The 17205-nt window shown below is 63.3% G+C and overlaps 3 non-coding genes across 3 annotated transcripts; all 3 read left to right on the top strand.

Annotated features, from left to right (window-relative positions):
- Positions 1–2808: 2808 nt before the first annotated feature.
- Positions 2809–2927, top strand: LOC131867390 (5S ribosomal RNA). The gene has a single exon (XR_009365948.1). It is a non-coding gene; the product is annotated as a 5S ribosomal RNA (ribosomal RNA).
- Positions 2928–8917: 5990 nt separating this feature from the next.
- Positions 8918–9036, top strand: LOC131867391 (5S ribosomal RNA). The gene has a single exon (XR_009365949.1). It is a non-coding gene; the product is annotated as a 5S ribosomal RNA (ribosomal RNA).
- Positions 9037–14952: 5916 nt separating this feature from the next.
- LOC131867393 (5S ribosomal RNA) lies at positions 14953–15071 on the top strand. The gene has a single exon (XR_009365951.1). It is a non-coding gene; the product is annotated as a 5S ribosomal RNA (ribosomal RNA).
- The last annotated feature ends 2134 nt before the right edge of the window (positions 15072–17205 follow it).

The raw sequence follows: 17205 nt of genomic DNA on the forward strand, positions 1-17205 counted from the left end.
TAGCGCTCCCGGGTGCGCACCTCAGAGCACACCAAGGTGGGCAGCGAGGTGCGCACCTTTGATGCGCTGCCTTCACTAATTTCCAGAAAAGGCAAAAAAAAGAGGAGATTTTAAAATTTCCGTTTTGAAAGATAGTGAAAAAAACGGAACGCGGGTGCCATCTTGAGCCCGCCCGGGTGCACAGCCCAGGTAAGGTGCCCACCCTGGCAAAGGTGCGCACCCGGGCAATTAACCCTACTTCCGACTTCGTGCGCGCCAGGGTGGCAACCGGGCCTGGGAAGAGCCAATGCGAGAAACCCCACCAAACGCTCCGACAAAAAAAGAGGCGGCGCTCCAATAACCCCGCTTCGGAGCGCAGCCGGGGCAAACCCAGCCAAGGTGCCCACCCCGACGAAGGTGCACGCGAGGTGCGCACCCGGGGCAAACCGGGCTCCGACAACGTGCACGCAGCACCTTGGAGCACACTTCGAAGCACTCCCGGGTGCCCACCGGCGTTGCGCACCGTGGTGGGCAGCGAGGTGCGCACCTTTGATGCGCTGCCTTCACTAATTTCCAGAAAAGGCAAAAAAAAATGAGATTTTAAAATTTCCGTTTTGAAAGATAGTGAAAAAAACGGAACGCGGGTGCCATCTTGAGCCCGCCCTGGTGCGCAGCCCAGGCAAGGCATGCGCACCAAGGTGCCCACCCGCGGTGCACGCCCGGGGCAAACCGGGCTCCGACTTCGTGCAGGCCGCACCTTGGAGCACACTTCGGAGCGCTCCTTGGTGCGCACCATGGTGCCCACCAGGGCGCACCCGGGGCAAACCGGGCTCCGACTTCGTGCACGCCGCACCTTGGAGCACACATCGGAGCGCTCCCAGGTTCGCACCAGCGTTGCGCACCTTTGATGCGCTGCCTTCACTAATTTCCAGAAAAGGCAAAAAAAAACGATATTTTAAAATTTCCGTTCTGAAAGATAGTGAAAAAAACGGAACGCGGGTGCCATCTTGAGCCCTTCCTGGTGCGCAGCCCAGGCAAGTTGTGCGCACCAAGGTGCCCACCCTGGCGGAGGTGCGCGCCCGGGGCAAACCGGGCTCCGACTTCGTGCACTGCATGGTGCCCACCAAGGCGCGCAACCCAGCCAAGGTGCCCACCGCAGCGAAGGTGCACGCGAGGTGCGCACCCGAGGTGCACACCCGGGGCAAACCGAGCTCCGACTTCGTGCACGCCGCACCTTGGAGCACACTTCAGAGCGCTCCTTGGTGCGCACCAGGGCGCGCAACCCAGCCAAGGTGCTCACCCCGGCGAAGGTGCACGCGAGGTGCGCACCCGGGGCAAGCCGGGCTCGGACTTCGTGCACGCCGCACCTTGGAGCACACATCGGAGCGCTCCCGGGTTCGCACCAGCATTGCGCACCTTTGATGCGCTGCCTTCACTAATTTCCAGAAAAGGCAAAAAAAAAAAAAAAACGAGATTTTAAAATTTCCGTTTTGAAAGATAGTGAAAAAAACGGAACGCGGGTGCCATCTTGAGCCCGCCCTGGTGTGCAGCCCAGGCAAGTTGTGCGCACCAAGGCACCCACCCTGGCCAAGGTGGGTCACGGGGTGGGTCCTAGGGTGGGTAACGGGGTGGGTACTAAGGTGCGTGCCAAGGTGGGTCATGGGGTGGGTGCCAAGGTGGGCACCAGGGTGGGTGTGCACCAACCCTAGCCAGGGTAGGTCACGGGGTGGTTGTCGGGGTGGGCGTCAAGGAGCCAAGGTGGGTGGCAAGTAGCCAAGTTGCGTGCCAAGGTGGGTGTCGGGGTGGGTGCCAAGGATCCAAGGTGGGTGCCAAGGAACCAAGGTGGGTGTCTGGGTGGGTGCCGAGGTGGGAGCCAGGGTGGGTCCCAAGGTGAGTGCAAAGGTGGGTGCCAGGGTCAAGGTGAGTGCCAATGTGGGTTCCAAGGTGCCAGGGTCAGGGTGAGTGCCAATGTGGGTTCAAAGGTGCTAAGTTGGGTGCGAGGTTGGGTGCGAGGGTGGGTGGGTGCCAAGGTGTGCTAGGTGGAAGCCCGGGTGGGTCGGCATCCCATGGGTGTCGAGTTGGGTGCCTGATGGGTGCTTCTTGTCAAGTTTTAGTCGTCGGGACTCATTTCGAGCCTTAGAGGTCGTTTCTTGTCCGGTTGCCCTGTCTTCGACCTGGGAACCCAATTTTGGTCCTCGGGTCCCATTTTTTTTTGTCTCGCATCCCACTTTTGGCCTGTGGCCTTTTCGGGGTCGATTCTCGTTTTGGGCATCAGAGCATGTTTCTTCTCCTAAAACCCAATATTTGTTTATTAAGTCTCGGAACACATTTTTGTTCTCGTGGACCCATCATGGGTCTTGGAACGCATTTGTGGTCCTTGGGTCCCATTTTGCATCCCGAAACTTGTGTTTTGGTGCTTGATCCCTATTTTGGGTGCCCACCTTGCACCAAGTGCGCACCCGGGGCAAACCGAGCGCCTTGGTGCACCGGGGCAAGATCGAGCGTGCACCCGAGGCGCCCCGAACATGCACCAAGGTGCACTCGGCCCACATGTGAGCGCAGGTCGTTGCGCCCGAGGTGGTGTGTGGGCACCGCGTTGCAGACGGGACACTGCACGCACACGACGCCCCGTCCAGGTGCACGCACGTAGGCCGGGCCGGGTGCACACCCGACGCCCTAGCAAGGTGCGCGCACCCGGGCAGGGCTCACACTTGGCGAACGGGGCGCACTTCGCGAGGGAGGGTGTGCACCTCGACGGGGGTGGGTGGCCGGGGTGGATTCGCACGTGGGTCGCGGTTTGCTAAGTACACACTGCGACAAGCTCATAACGGGTGCGATCATACCAGCGTTAGTGCACCGGATCCCATCAGAACTCCGCAGTTAAGCGCGCTTGGGCCGGAGTAGTACTGGGATGGGTGACCTCCCGGGAAGTCCCGGTGTTGCACCCTTTTTTAGTTTTTCGCCGGGCGTCGCAATGCTATTTGAATAAACCTTTTGCCCGTTTGCGTTCTCGTCGGGGCCGGGCCGGGCCGGGGTGCGCTGCCCGCACTACCGCGCGCGCGGGGGCGACACCGAGCGCGCACCCGAGGCGCCCCGAGCACACAGGCCACGGTGCAACCCGGGCGTTGTGCGCGCACCCCGGTGCGCCCGAGGTGCTGCGCGCGCACCCAGGTGAAATCGGTGTGCACCTCGGCCAGTGCGCGCTCGGTCGAGTCGCGCACGTTGGCCAAGGTGCACGGTGATGTTTCTTACTCTAAGGTTCCGCACCAGACGCCCGGGACAGGTGAGCGAAGCTGGGCGGGGCCGGGTGCGCGGCCGGGGCAGGTGCACGCAGCTGGAGAGAGCTTTGGAGCACACCAGAGGTGCGCACCTTGGAGCACACTTCGGAGCGCACCAATGATGCGCTCCATTCAAAAGTTTCCTGAAAAGGCAAAAAAAGTTGAGATTATAGAATTTCCCACTTGAGAGATTGTAAAAAAAAAAAATTTAAAATGAAGGAAACGCGGGTGCCAAGGTGTGCGCGCCCGGGTGCGCAGCCCAGCCAAGGTGTGCGCACCAAGGCGCCCACCCTGGCGAAGGTGCACGCAAGGTGCGCACCCGAGGCAAACCGGACAATTAACCCAACTTTCGACTTCGCGCGCACCTGCGCACCTTGGAGCGCACTTCGGAGCGCTCCTTGGTGCGCACCAATCTTGGGCACCTCGGAGTGCACCATGGCGCCCACCAAGGTGCGCACCCGGGGCAAACCGAGCTCCGACTTCGTGCGCACCTTGGAGCGCACGAAAGGTGCGCACCATGGCGCCCACCAAGGTGCGCAGCCCAGCCAAGGCGTGCGCATCAAGGTGCGCACCCTGGCGAAGGTGCGCACCCGGGGCAAACCGAGCTCCGACTTCGTGCGCACCTTGGAGCGCACAAAGGGTGCGCAACCCAGCCAAGGTGTGCGCACCCCGGGCAAACCGAGCTCCGAATCGTGCGCACCTTGGAGCACACTTCGGAGCCCTCCTTGGTGCGCACCGATGTTGCGCACCTCGGAGCGCACCCGGGGAAAACAATGCAATTAACCCGACTTTCGACTTCGTGGGCACCTCGGAGCGCTCTCGGGTTCGCACCTCGGAGCACACCGAGGTGCGCACCTTTGATGCGCTGCCTTCACCAATTTCCAGAAAAGGCAAGAAAACATTGAGAAGGTGTGCGCACCGAGGTGCCCACCCTGGCGAAGGTGCACGCGAGGTGCGCACCCGGGGCAAACCGGGCTCCGACTTCGTGCACGCCATGCTGCGCACCTTGGAGGGCCATGGTGCGCACCTTGGAGCACACTTCGGAGCGCTCAATGGTGCCCAACCCAGCCAAGGTGCCCACCGCGGCGAAGGTGCACGCGAGGTGCGCACCCGGGGTAAACCGGGCTCCGACTTCGTGCACGCCGCACCTTGGAGCACACTTCGGAGCGCTCCTTGGTGCGCACCAGGGCGCGCAACCCAGCCGAGGTGCCCACCCCGGCGAAGGTGCACGCGGGGTGCGCACCCGGGGCAAACCGGGCTCCGACTTCGTGCACGCCATGGTGCCCACCGCGGCGAAGGTGCACGCGAGGTGCGCACCCGGGGCAAACCGGGCTCCGACTTCGTGCACGCCGCACCTTGGAGCACACTTCGGAGCGCTCCTTGGTGCGCACCAGGGCGCGCAACCCAGCCGAGGTGCCCACCCCAGCGAAGGTGCACGCGAGGTGCGCACCCGGGGCAAACCGGGCTCCGACTTCGTGCACGCCATGGTGCCCACCGCGGCGAAGGTGCACGCGAGGTGCGCACCCGGGGCAAACCGGGCTCCGACTTCGTGCACGCCATGGTGCCCACCGCGGCGAAGGTGCACGCGAGGTGCGCACCCGGGGCAAACCGGGCTCCGACTTCGTGCACGCCGCACCTTGGAGCACACTTCGGAGCGCTCCTTGGTGCGCACCATGGTGCCCACCAGGGCGCGCAACCCCGCCGAAGGTGCACGCGAGGTGCGCACCCGGGGCAAACCGGGCTCCGACTTCGTGCACGCCGCACCTTGGAGCACACTTCGGAGCGCTCCTTGGTGCGCACCAGGGCGCGCAACCCCGCCGAAGGTGCACGCGAGGTGCGCACCCGGGGCAAACCGGGCTCCGACTTCGTGCACGCCATGGTGCGCACCAGGGTGCCCACCGCGGCGAAGGTGCGCACCCGGGGCAAACCGGGCTCCGACTTCGTGCACGCCGCACCTTGGAGCACACTTCGGAGCGCTCCTTGGTGCGCACCAGGGCGCGCAACCCAGCCGAGGTGCCCACCCCGGCGAAGGTGCACGCGAGGTGCGCACCCGGGGCAAACCGGGCTCCGACTTCGTGCACGCCATGGTGCCCACCGCGGCGAAGGTGCGCACCCGGGGCAAACCGGGCTAGGACTTCGTGCACGCCGCACCTTGGAGCACACTTCGGAGCGCTCCTTGGTGCGCACCATGGTGCCCACCAGGCCGCGCAACCCAGCCAAGGTGTGCGCACCAAGGTGCACGCGAGGTGCGCACCCGGGGCAAACCGGGGTCCGGCTTCGTGCACGCCGCACCTTGGAGCACACATCGGGGCGCTCCCGGGTTCGCACCGGCGTTGCGCACCGTGGTGGGCACCTCGGAGCGCACCGTGGTGGGCACCTCGGAGCACACCAAGGTGGGCAGCGAGGTGCGCACCTTTGATGCGATGCCTTCACTAATTTCCATAAAAGGCAAAAGAAAACGAGATTTTAAAATTTCCGTTTTGAAAGATAGTGAGAAAAAGGGAATGCTGGTGCCATCTTGAGCCCGCCCTGGTGCGCAGCCCAGCCAAGGTGTGCGCACCAAGGTGCCCACCCTGGCGAAGGTGCGCGCCCGGGCAATTAACCCAACTTCCAACTTCGCGCGCGCCAGGGTGGGAGCGCACCCAACAACCGGGCCTGGGAAGAGCCAATGCGAGAAACCCCACCAAACGCTCTGACAAAAAAAGAGGGGGCGCTCCAGTAACCCCGCTTCGGAGCGCACCCTGGGCAAACCCAGCCAGGGTGCCCACCCCGGCCAAGGTGCAGGCGAGGTGCGCACCCGGGGCAAACCGGGCTCCGACAACGTGCACGCCGCACCTTGGAGCACACTTCGTAGCGCTCCCGGGTGCGCACCTCAGAGCACACCAAGGTGGGCAGCGAGGTGCGCACCTTTGATGCGCTGCCTTCACTAATTTCCAGAAAAGGCAAAAAAAAGAGGAGATTTTAAAATTTCCGTTTTGAAAGATAGTGAAAAAAACGGAACGCGGGTGCCATCTTGAGCCCGCCCTGGTGCACAGCCCAGGTAAGGTGCCCACCCTGGCAAAGGTGCGCACCCGGGCAATTAACCCTACTTCCGACTTCGTGCGCGCCAGGGTGGCAACCGGGCCTGGGAAGAGCCAATGCGAGAAACCCCACCAAACGCTCCGACAAAAAAAGAGGCGGCGCTCCAATAACCCCGCTTCGGAGCGCAGCCGGGGCAAACCCAGCCAAGGTGCCCACCCCGACGAAGGTGCACGCGAGGTGCGCACCCGGGGCAAACCGGGCTCCGACAACGTGCACGCAGCACCTTGGAGCACACTTCGAAGCACTCCCGGGTGCCCACCGGCGTTGCGCACCGTGGTGGGCAGCGAGGTGCGCACCTTTGATGCGCTGCCTTCACTAATTTCCAGAAAAGGCAAAAAAAAATGAGATTTTAAAATTTCCGTTTTGAAAGATAGTGAAAAAAACGGAACGCGGGTGCCATCTTGAGCCCGCCCTGGTGCGCAGCCCAGGCAAGGCATGCGCACCAAGGTGCCCACCCGCGGTGCACACCCGGGGCAAACCGGGCTCCGACTTCGTGCAGGCCGCACCTTGGAGCACACTTCGGAGCGCTCCTTGGTGCGCACCATGGTGCCCACCAGGGCGCACCCGGGGCAAACCGGGCTCCGACTTCGTGCACGCCGCACCTTGGAGCACACATCGGAGCGCTCCCAGGTTCGCACCAGCGTTGCGCACCTTTGATGCGCTGCCTTCACTAATTTCCAGAAAAGGCAAAAAAAAACGATATTTTAAAATTTCCGTTCTGAAAGATAGTGAAAAAAACGGAACGCGGGTGCCATCTTGAGCCCTTCCTGGTGCGCAGCCCAGGCAAGTTGTGCGCACCAAGGTGCCCACCCTGGCGGAGGTGCGCGCCCGGGGCAAACCGGGCTCCGACTTCGTGCACTGCATGGTGCCCACCAAGGCGCGCAACCCAGCCAAGGTGCCCACCGCAGCGAAGGTGCACGCGAGGTGCGCACCCGAGGTGCACACCCGGGGCAAACCGAGCTCCGACTTCGTGCACGCCGCACCTTGGAGCACACTTCAGAGCGCTTCTTGGTGCGCACCAGGGCGCGCAACCCAGCCAAGGTGCTCACCCCGGCGAAGGTGCACGCGAGGTGCGCACCCGGGGCAAGCCGGGCTCGGACTTCGTGCACGCCGCACCTTGGAGCACACATCGGAGCGCTCCCGGGTTCGCACCAGCATTGCGCACCTTTGATGCGCTGCCTTCACTAATTTCCAGAAAAGGCAAAAAAAAAAAAAAAAACGAGATTTTAAAATTTCCGTTTTGAAAGATAGTGAAAAAAACGGAACGCGGGTGCCATCTTGAGCCCGCCCTGGTGTGCAGCCCAGGCAAGTTGTGCGCACCAAGGCACCCACCCTGGCCAAGGTGGGTCACGGGGTGGGTCCTAGGGTGGGTAACGGGGTGGGTACTAAGGTGCGTGCCAAGGTGGGTCATGGGGTGGGTGCCAAGGTGGGCACCAGGGTGGGTGTGCACCAACCCTAGCCAGGGTAGGTCACGGGGTGGTTGTCGGGGTGGGCGTCAAGGAGCCAAGGTGGGTGGCAAGTAGCCAAGTTGCGTGCCAAGGTGGGTGTCGGGGTGGGTGCCAAGGATCCAAGGTGGGTGCCAAGGAACCAAGGTGGGTGTCTGGGTGGGTGCCGAGGTGGGAGCCAGGGTGGGTCCCAAGGTGAGTGCAAAGGTGGGTGCCAGGGTCAAGGTGAGTGCCAATGTGGGTTCCAAGGTGCCAGGGTCAGGGTGAGTGCCAATGTGGGTTCAAAGGTGCTAAGTTGGGTGCGAGGTTGGGTGCGAGGGTGGGTGGGTGCCAAGGTGTGCTAGGTGGAAGCCCGGGTGGGTCGGCATCCCATGGGTGTCGAGTTGGGTGCCTGATGGGTGCTTCTTGTCAAGTTTTAGTCGTCGGGACTCATTTCGAGCCTTAGAGGTCGTTTCTTGTCCGGTTGCCCTGTCTTCGACCTGGGAACCCAATTTTGGTCCTCGGGTCCCATTTTTTTTTGTCTCGCATCCCACTTTTGGCCTGTGGCCTTTTCGGGGTCGATTCTCGTTTTGGGCATCAGAGCATGTTTCTTCTCCTAAAACCCAATATTTGTTTATTAAGTCTCGGAACACATTTTTGTTCTCGTGGACCCATCATGGGTCTTGGAACGCATTTGTGGTCCTTGGGTCCCATTTTGCATCCCGAAACTTGTGTTTTGGTGCTTGATCCCTATTTTGGGTGCCCACCTTGCACCAAGTGCGCACCCGGGGCAAACCGAGCGCCTTGGTGCACCGGGGCAAGATCGAGCGTGCACCCGAGGCGCCCCGAACATGCACCAAGGTGCACTCGGCCCACATGTGAGCGCAGGTCGTTGCGCCCGAGGTGGTGTGTGGGCACCGCGTTGCAGACGGGACACTGCACGCACACGACGCCCCGTCCAGGTGCACGCACGTAGGCCGGGCCGGGTGCACACCCGACGCCCTAGCAAGGTGCGCGCACCCGGGCAGGGCTCACACTTGGCGAACGGGGCGCACTTCGCGAGGGAGGGTGTGCACCTCGACGGGGGTGGGTGGCCGGGGTGGATTCGCACGTGGGTCGCGGTTTGCTAAGTACACACTGCGACAAGCTCATAACGGGTGCGATCATACCAGCGTTAGTGCACCGGATCCCATCAGAACTCCGCAGTTAAGCGCGCTTGGGCCGGAGTAGTACTGGGATGGGTGACCTCCCGGGAAGTCCCGGTGTTGCACCCTTTCTTAGTTTTTCGCCGGGCGTCGCAATGCTATTTGAATAAACCTTTTGCCCGTTTGCGTTCTCGTCGGGGCCGGGCCGGGCCGGGGTGCGCTGCCCGCACTACCGCGCGCGCGGGGGCGACACCGAGCGCGCACCCGAGGCGCCCCGAGCACACAGGCCACGGTGCAACCCGGGCGTTGTGCGCGCACCCCGGTGCGCCCGAGGTGCTGCGCGCGCACCCAGGTGAAATCGGTGTGCACCTCGGCCAGTGCGCGCTCGGTCGAGTCGCGCACGTTGGCCAAGGTGCACGGTGATGTTTCTTACTCTAAGGTTCCGCACCAGACGCCCGGGACAGGTGAGCGAAGCTGGGCGGGGCCGGGTGCGCGGCCGGGGCAGGTGCACGCAGCTGGAGAGAGCTTTGGAGCACACCAGAGGTGCGCACCTTGGAGCACACTTCGGAGCGCACCAATGATGCGCTCCATTCAAAAGTTTCCTGAAAAGGCAAAAAAAGTTGAGATTATAGAATTTCCCACTTGAGAGATTGTAAAAAAAAAAAATTTAAAATGAAGGAAACGCGGGTGCCAAGGTGTGCGCGCCCGGGTGCGCAGCCCAGCCAAGGTGTGCGCACCAAGGCGCCCACCCTGGCGAAGGTGCACGCAAGGTGCGCACCCGAGGCAAACCGGACAATTAACCCAACTTTCGACTTCGCGCGCACCTGCGCACCTTGGAGCGCACTTCGGAGCGCTCCTTGGTGCGCACCAATCTTGGGCACCTCGGAGTGCACCATGGCGCCCACCAAGGTGCGCACCCGGGGCAAACCGAGCTCCGACTTCGTGCGCACCTTGGAGCGCACGAAAGGTGCGCACCATGGCGCCCACCAAGGTGCGCAGCCCAGCCAAGGCGTGCGCATCAAGGTGCGCACCCTGGCGAAGGTGCGCACCCGGGGCAAACCGAGCTCCGACTTCGTGCGCACCTTGGAGCGCACAAAGGGTGCGCAACCCAGCCAAGGTGTGCGCACCCCGGGCAAACCGAGCTCCGAATCGTGCGCACCTTGGAGCACACTTCGGAGCCCTCCTTGGTGCGCACCGATGTTGCGCACCTCGGAGCGCACCCGGGGAAAACAATGCAATTAACCCGACTTTCGACTTCGTGGGCACCTCGGAGCGCTCTCGGGTTCGCACCTCGGAGCACACCGAGGTGCGCACCTTTGATGCGCTGCCTTCACCAATTTCCAGAAAAGGCAAGAAAACATTGAGAAGGTGTGCGCACCGAGGTGCCCACCCTGGCGAAGGTGCACGCGAGGTGCGCACCCGGGGCAAACCGGGCTCCGACTTCGTGCACGCCATGCTGCGCACCTTGGAGGGCCATGGTGCGCACCTTGGAGCACACTTCGGAGCGCTCAATGGTGCCCAACCCAGCCAAGGTGCCCACCGCGGCGAAGGTGCACGCGAGGTGCGCACCCGGGGCAAACCGGGCTCCGACTTCGTGCACGCCGCACCTTGGAGCACACTTCGGAGCGCTCCTTGGTGCGCACCAGGGCGCGCAACCCAGCCGAGGTGCCCACCCCGGCGAAGGTGCACGCGGGGTGCGCACCCGGGGCAAACCGGGCTCCGACTTCGTGCACGCCATGGTGCCCACCGCGGCGAAGGTGCACGCGAGGTGCGCACCCGGGGCAAACCGGGCTCCGACTTCGTGCACGCCGCACCTTGGAGCACACTTCGGAGCGCTCCTTGGTGCGCACCAGGGCGCGCAACCCAGCCGAGGTGCCCACCCCGGCGAAGGTGCACGCGAGGTGCGCACCCGGGGCAAACCGGGCTCCGACTTCGTGCACGCCATGGTGCCCACCGCGGCGAAGGTGCACGCGAGGTGCGCACCCGGGGCAAACCGGGCTCCGACTTCGTGCACGCCGCACCTTGGAGCACACTTCGGAGCGCTCCTTGGTGCGCACCATGGTGCCCACCAGGGCGCGCAACCCCGCCGAAGGTGCACGCGAGGTGCGCACCCGGGGCAAACCGGGCTCCGACTTCGTGCACGCCGCACCTTGGAGCACACTTCGGAGCGCTCCTTGGTGCGCACCAGGGCGCGCAACCCCGCCGAAGGTGCACGCGAGGTGCGCACCCGGGGCAAACCGGGCTCCGACTTCGTGCACGCCATGGTGCGCACCAGGGTGCCCACCGCGGCGAAGGTGCGCACCCGGGGCAAACCGGGCTCCGACTTCGTGCACGCCGCACCTTGGAGCACACTTCGGAGCGCTCCTTGGTGCGCACCAGGGCGCGCAACCCAGCCGAGGTGCCCACCCCGGCGAAGGTGCACGCGAGGTGCGCACCCGGGGCAAACCGGGCTCCGACTTCGTGCACGCCATGGTGCCCACCGCGGCGAAGGTGCGCACCCGGGGCAAACCGGGCTAGGACTTCGTGCACGCCGCACCTTGGAGCACACTTTGGAGCGCTCCTTGGTGCGCACCATGGTGCCCACCAGGCCGCGCAACCCAGCCAAGGTGTGCGCACCAAGGTGCACGCGAGGTGCGCACCCGGGGCAAACCGGGGTCCGGCTTCGTGCACGCCGCACCTTGGAGCACACATCGGGGCGCTCCCGGGTTCGCACCGGCGTTGCGCACCGTGGTGGGCACCTCGGAGCGCACCGTGGTGGGCACCTCGGAGCACACCAAGGTGGGCAGCGAGGTGCGCACCTTTGATGCGATGCCTTCACTAATTTCCATAAAAGGCAAAAAAAAACGAGATTTTAAAATTTCCGTTTTGAAAGATAGTGAGAAAAAGGGAATGCTGGTGCCATCTTGAGCCCGCCCTGGTGCGCAGCCCAGCCAAGGTGTGCGCACCAAGGTGCCCACCCTGGCGAAGGTGCGCGCCCGGGCAATTAACCCAACTTCCAACTTCGCGCGCGCCAGGGTGGGAGCGCACCCAACAACCGGGCCTGGGAAGAGCCAATGCGAGAAACCCCACCAAACGCTCTGACAAAAAAAGAGGGGGCGCTCCAGTAACCCCGCTTCGGAGCGCACCCTGGGCAAACCCAGCCAGGGTGCCCACCCCGGCCAAGGTGCAGGCGAGGTGCGCACCCGGGGCAAACCGGGCTCCGACAACGTGCACGCCGCACCTTGGAGCACACTTCGTAGCGCTCCCGGGTGCGCACCTCAGAGCACACCAAGGTGGGCAGCGAGGTGCGCACCTTTGATGCGCTGCCTTCACTAATTTCCAGAAAAGGCAAAAAAAAGAGGAGATTTTAAAATTTCCGTTTTGAAAGATAGTGAAAAAAACGGAACGCGGGTGCCATCTTGAGCCCGCCCTGGTGCACAGCCCAGGTAAGGTGCCCACCCTGGCAAAGGTGCGCACCCGGGCAATTAACCCTACTTCCGACTTCGTGCGCGCCAGGGTGGCAACCGGGCCTGGGAAGAGCCAATGCGAGAAACCCCACCAAACGCTCCGACAAAAAAAGAGGCGGCGCTCCAATAACCCCGCTTCGGAGCGCAGCCGGGGCAAACCCAGCCAAGGTGCCCACCCCGACGAAGGTGCACGCGAGGTGCGCACCCGGGGCAAACCGGGCTCCGACAACGTGCACGCAGCACCTTGGAGCACACTTCGAAGCACTCCCGGGTGCCCACCGGCGTTGCGCACCGTGGTGGGCAGCGAGGTGCGCACCTTTGATGCGCTGCCTTCACTAATTTCCAGAAAAGGCAAAAAAAAATGAGATTTTAAAATTTCCGTTTTGAAAGATAGTGAAAAAAACGGAACGCGGGTGCCATCTTGAGCCCGCCCTGGTGCGCAGCCCAGGCAAGGCATGCGCACCAAGGTGCCCACCCGCGGTGCACGCCCGGGGCAAACCGGGCTCCGACTTCGTGCAGGCCGCACCTTGGAGCACACTTCGGAGCGCTCCTTGGTGCGCACCATGGTGCCCACCAGGGCGCACCCGGGGCAAACCGGGCTCCGACTTCGTGCACGCCGCACCTTGGAGCACACATCGGAGCGCTCCCAGGTTCGCACCAGCGTTGCGCACCTTTGATGCGCTGCCTTCACTAATTTCCAGAAAAGGCAAAAAAAAACGATATTTTAAAATTTCCGTTCTGAAAGATAGTGAAAAAAACGGAACGCGGGTGCCATCTTGAGCCCTTCCTGGTGCGCAGCCCAGGCAAGTTGTGCGCACCAAGGTGCCCACCCTGGCGGAGGTGCGCGCCCGGGGCAAACCGGGCTCCGACTTCGTGCACTGCATGGTGCCCACCAAGGCGCGCAACCCAGCCAAGGTGCCCACCGCAGCGAAGGTGCACGCGAGGTGCGCACCCGAGGTGCACACCCGGGGCAAACCGAGCTCCGACTTCGTGCACGCCGCACCTTGGAGCACACTTCAGAGCGCTCCTTGGTGCGCACCAGGGCGCGCAACCCAGCCAAGGTGCTCACCCCGGCGAAGGTGCACGCGAGGTGCGCACCCGGGGCAAGCCGGGCTCGGACTTCGTGCACGCCGCACCTTGGAGCACACATCGGAGCGCTCCCGGGTTCGCACCAGCATTGCGCACCTTTGATGCGCTGCCTTCACTAATTTCCAGAAAAGGCAAAAAAAAAAAAAAAAACGAGATTTTAAAATTTCCGTTTTGAAAGATAGTGAAAAAAACGGAACGCGGGTGCCATCTTGAGCCCGCCCTGGTGTGCAGCCCAGGCAAGTTGTGCGCACCAAGGCACCCACCCTGGCCAAGGTGGGTCACGGGGTGGGTCCTAGGGTGGGTAACGGGGTGGGTACTAAGGTGCGTGCCAAGGTGGGTCATGGGGTGGGTGCCAAGGTGGGCACCAGGGTGGGTGTGCACCAACCCTAGCCAGGGTAGGTCACGGGGTGGTTGTCGGGGTGGGCGTCAAGGAGCCAAGGTGGGTGGCAAGTAGCCAAGTTGCGTGCCAAGGTGGGTGTCGGGGTGGGTGCCAAGGATCCAAGGTGGGTGCCAAGGAACCAAGGTGGGTGTCTGGGTGGGTGCCGAGGTGGGAGCCAGGGTGGGTCCCAAGGTGAGTGCAAAGGTGGGTGCCAGGGTCAAGGTGAGTGCCAATGTGGGTTCCAAGGTGCCAGGGTCAGGGTGAGTGCCAATGTGGGTTCAAAGGTGCTAAGTTGGGTGCGAGGTTGGGTGCGAGGGTGGGTGGGTGCCAAGGTGTGCTAGGTGGAAGCCCGGGTGGGTCGGCATCCCATGGGTGTCGAGTTGGGTGCCTGATGGGTGCTTCTTGTCAAGTTTTAGTCGTCGGGACTCATTTCGAGCCTTAGAGGTCGTTTCTTGTCCGGTTGCCCTGTCTTCGACCTGGGAACCCAATTTTGGTCCTCGGGTCCCTTTTTTTTTTGTCTCGCATCCCACTTTTGGCCTGTGGCCTTTTCGGGGTCGATTCTCGTTTTGGGCATCAGAGCATGTTTCTTCTCCTAAAACCCAATATTTGTTTATTAAGTCTCGGAACACATTTTTGTTCTCGTGGACCCATCATGGGTCTTGGAACGCATTTGTGGTCCTTGGGTCCCATTTTGCATCCCGAAACTTGTGTTTTGGTGCTTGATCCCTATTTTGGGTGCCCACCTTGCACCAAGTGCGCACCCGGGGCAAACCGAGCGCCTTGGTGCACCGGGGCAAGATCGAGCGTGCACCCGAGGCGCCCCGAACATGCACCAAGGTGCACTCGGCCCACATGTGAGCGCAGGTCGTTGCGCCCGAGGTGGTGTGTGGGCACCGCGTTGCAGACGGGACACTGCACGCACACGACGCCCCGTCCAGGTGCACGCACGTAGGCCGGGCCGGGTGCACACCCGACGCCCTAGCAAGGTGCGCGCACCCGGGCAGGGCTCACACTTGGCGAACGGGGCGCACTTCGCGAGGGAGGGTGTGCACCTCGACGGGGGTGGGTGGCCGGGGTGGATTCGCACGTGGGTCGCGGTTTGCTAAGTACACACTGCGACAAGCTCATAACGGGTGCGATCATACCAGCGTTAGTGCACCGGATCCCATCAGAACTCCGCAGTTAAGCGCGCTTGGGCCGGAGTAGTACTGGGATGGGTGACCTCCCGGGAAGTCCCGGTGTTGCACCCTTTTTTAGTTTTTCGCCGGGCGTCGCAATGCTATTTGAATAAACCTTTTGCCCGTTTGCGTTCTCGTCGGGGCCGGGCCGGGCCGGGGTGCGCTGCCCGCACTACCGCGCGCGCGGGGGCGACACCGAGCGCGCACCCGAGGCGCCCCGAGCACACAGGCCACGGTGCAACCCGGGCGTTGTGCGCGCACCCCGGTGCGCCCGAGGTGCTGCGCGCGCACCCAGGTGAAATCGGTGTGCACCTCGGCCAGTGCGCGCTCGGTCGAGTCGCGCACGTTGGCCAAGGTGCACGGTGATGTTTCTTACTCTAAGGTTCCGCACCAGACGCCCGGGACAGGTGAGCGAAGCTGGGCGGGGCCGGGTGCGCGGCCGGGGCAGGTGCACGCAGCTAGAGAGAGCTTTGGAGCACACCAGAGGTGCGCACCTTGGAGCACACTTCGGAGCGCACCAATGATGCGCTCCATTCAAAAGTTTCCTGAAAAGGCAAAAAAAGTTGAGATTATAGAATTTCCCACTTGAGAGATTGTAAAAAAAAAAAATTTAAAATGAAGGAAACGCGGGTGCCAAGGTGTGCGCGCCCGGGTGCGCAGCCCAGCCAAGGTGTGCGCACCAAGGCGCCCACCCTGGCGAAGGTGCACGCAAGGTGCGCACCCGAGGCAAACCGGACAATTAACCCAACTTTCGACTTCGCGCGCACCTGCGCACCTTGGAGCGCACTTCGGAGCGCTCCTTGGTGCGCACCAATCTTGGGCACCTCGGAGTGCACCATGGCGCCCACCAAGGTGCGCACCCGGGGCAAACCGAGCTCCGACTTCGTGCGCACCTTGGAGCGCACGAAAGGTGCGCACCATGGCGCCCACCAAGGTGCGCAGCCCAGCCAAGGCGTGCGCATCAAGGTGCGCACCCTGGCGAAGGTGCGCACCCGGGGCAAACCGAGCTCCGACTTCGTGCGCACCTTGGAGCGCACAAAGGGTGCGCAACCCAGCCAAGGTGTGCGCACCCCGGGCAAACCGAGCTCCGAATCGTGCGCACCTTGGAGCACACTTCGGATCCCTCCTTGGTGCGCACCGATGTTGCGCACCTCGGAGCGCACCCGGGGAAAACAATGCAATTAACCCGACTTTCGACTTCGTGGGCACCTCGGAGCGCTCTCGGGTTCGCACCTCGGAGCACACCGAGGTGCGCACCTTTGATGCGCTGCCTTCACCAATTTCCAGAAAAGGCAAGAAAACATTGAGAAGGTGTGCGCACCGAGGTGCCCACCCTGGCGAAGGTGCACGCGAGGTGCGCACCCGGGGCAAACCGGGCTCCGACTTCGTGCACGCCATGCTGCGCACCTTGGAGGGCCATGGTGCGCACCTTGGAGCACACTTCGGAGCGCTCAATGGTGCCCAACCCAGCCAAGGTGCCCACCGCGGCGAAGGTGCACGCGAGGTGCGCACCCGGGGCAAACCGGGCTCCGACTTCGTGCACGCCGCACCTTGGAGCACACTTCGGAGCGCTCCTTGGTGCGCACCAGGGCGCGCAACCCAGCCGAGGTGCCCACCCCGGCGAAGGTGCACGCGGGGTGCGCACCCGGGGCAAACCGGGCTCCGACTTCGTGCACGCCATGGTGCCCACCGCGCCAAGGTGCACGCGAGGTGCGCACCCGGGGCAAACCGGGCTCCGACTTCGTGCACGCCGCACCTTGGAGCACACTTCGGAGCGCTCCTTGGTGCGCACCAGGGCGCGCAACCCAGCCGAGGTGCCCACCCCGGCGAAGGTGCACGCGAGGTGCGCACCCGGGGCAAACCGGGCTCCGACTTCGTGCACGCCATGGTGCCCACCGCGGCGAAGGTGCACGCGAGGTGCGCACCCGGGGCAAACCGGGCTCCGACTTCGTGCACGCCGCACCTTGGAGCACACTTCGGAGCGCTCCTTGGTGCGCACCATGGTGCCCACCAGGGCGCGCAACCCCACCAAACGCTCGGACAAAAAAAGAGGGGCCGCTCCAATAACCCCACTTCGGAGCGCACCAGAAACCCCACTGGACGCTTGGGCAAAAAAGTAATGCGCACCCGAAGCCCCTACCCAGAAATCCCCAGTTCGGACATGGGGAGCTGCAACGGTAAAAAGCCTCACTAAACTCTCGGACGG

The sequence above is a fragment of the Cryptomeria japonica genome, unplaced genomic scaffold (assembly GCF_030272615.1).
Source record: "Cryptomeria japonica unplaced genomic scaffold, Sugi_1.0 HiC_scaffold_169, whole genome shotgun sequence".
Taxonomy (NCBI): domain Eukaryota; kingdom Viridiplantae; phylum Streptophyta; class Pinopsida; order Cupressales; family Cupressaceae; genus Cryptomeria; species Cryptomeria japonica.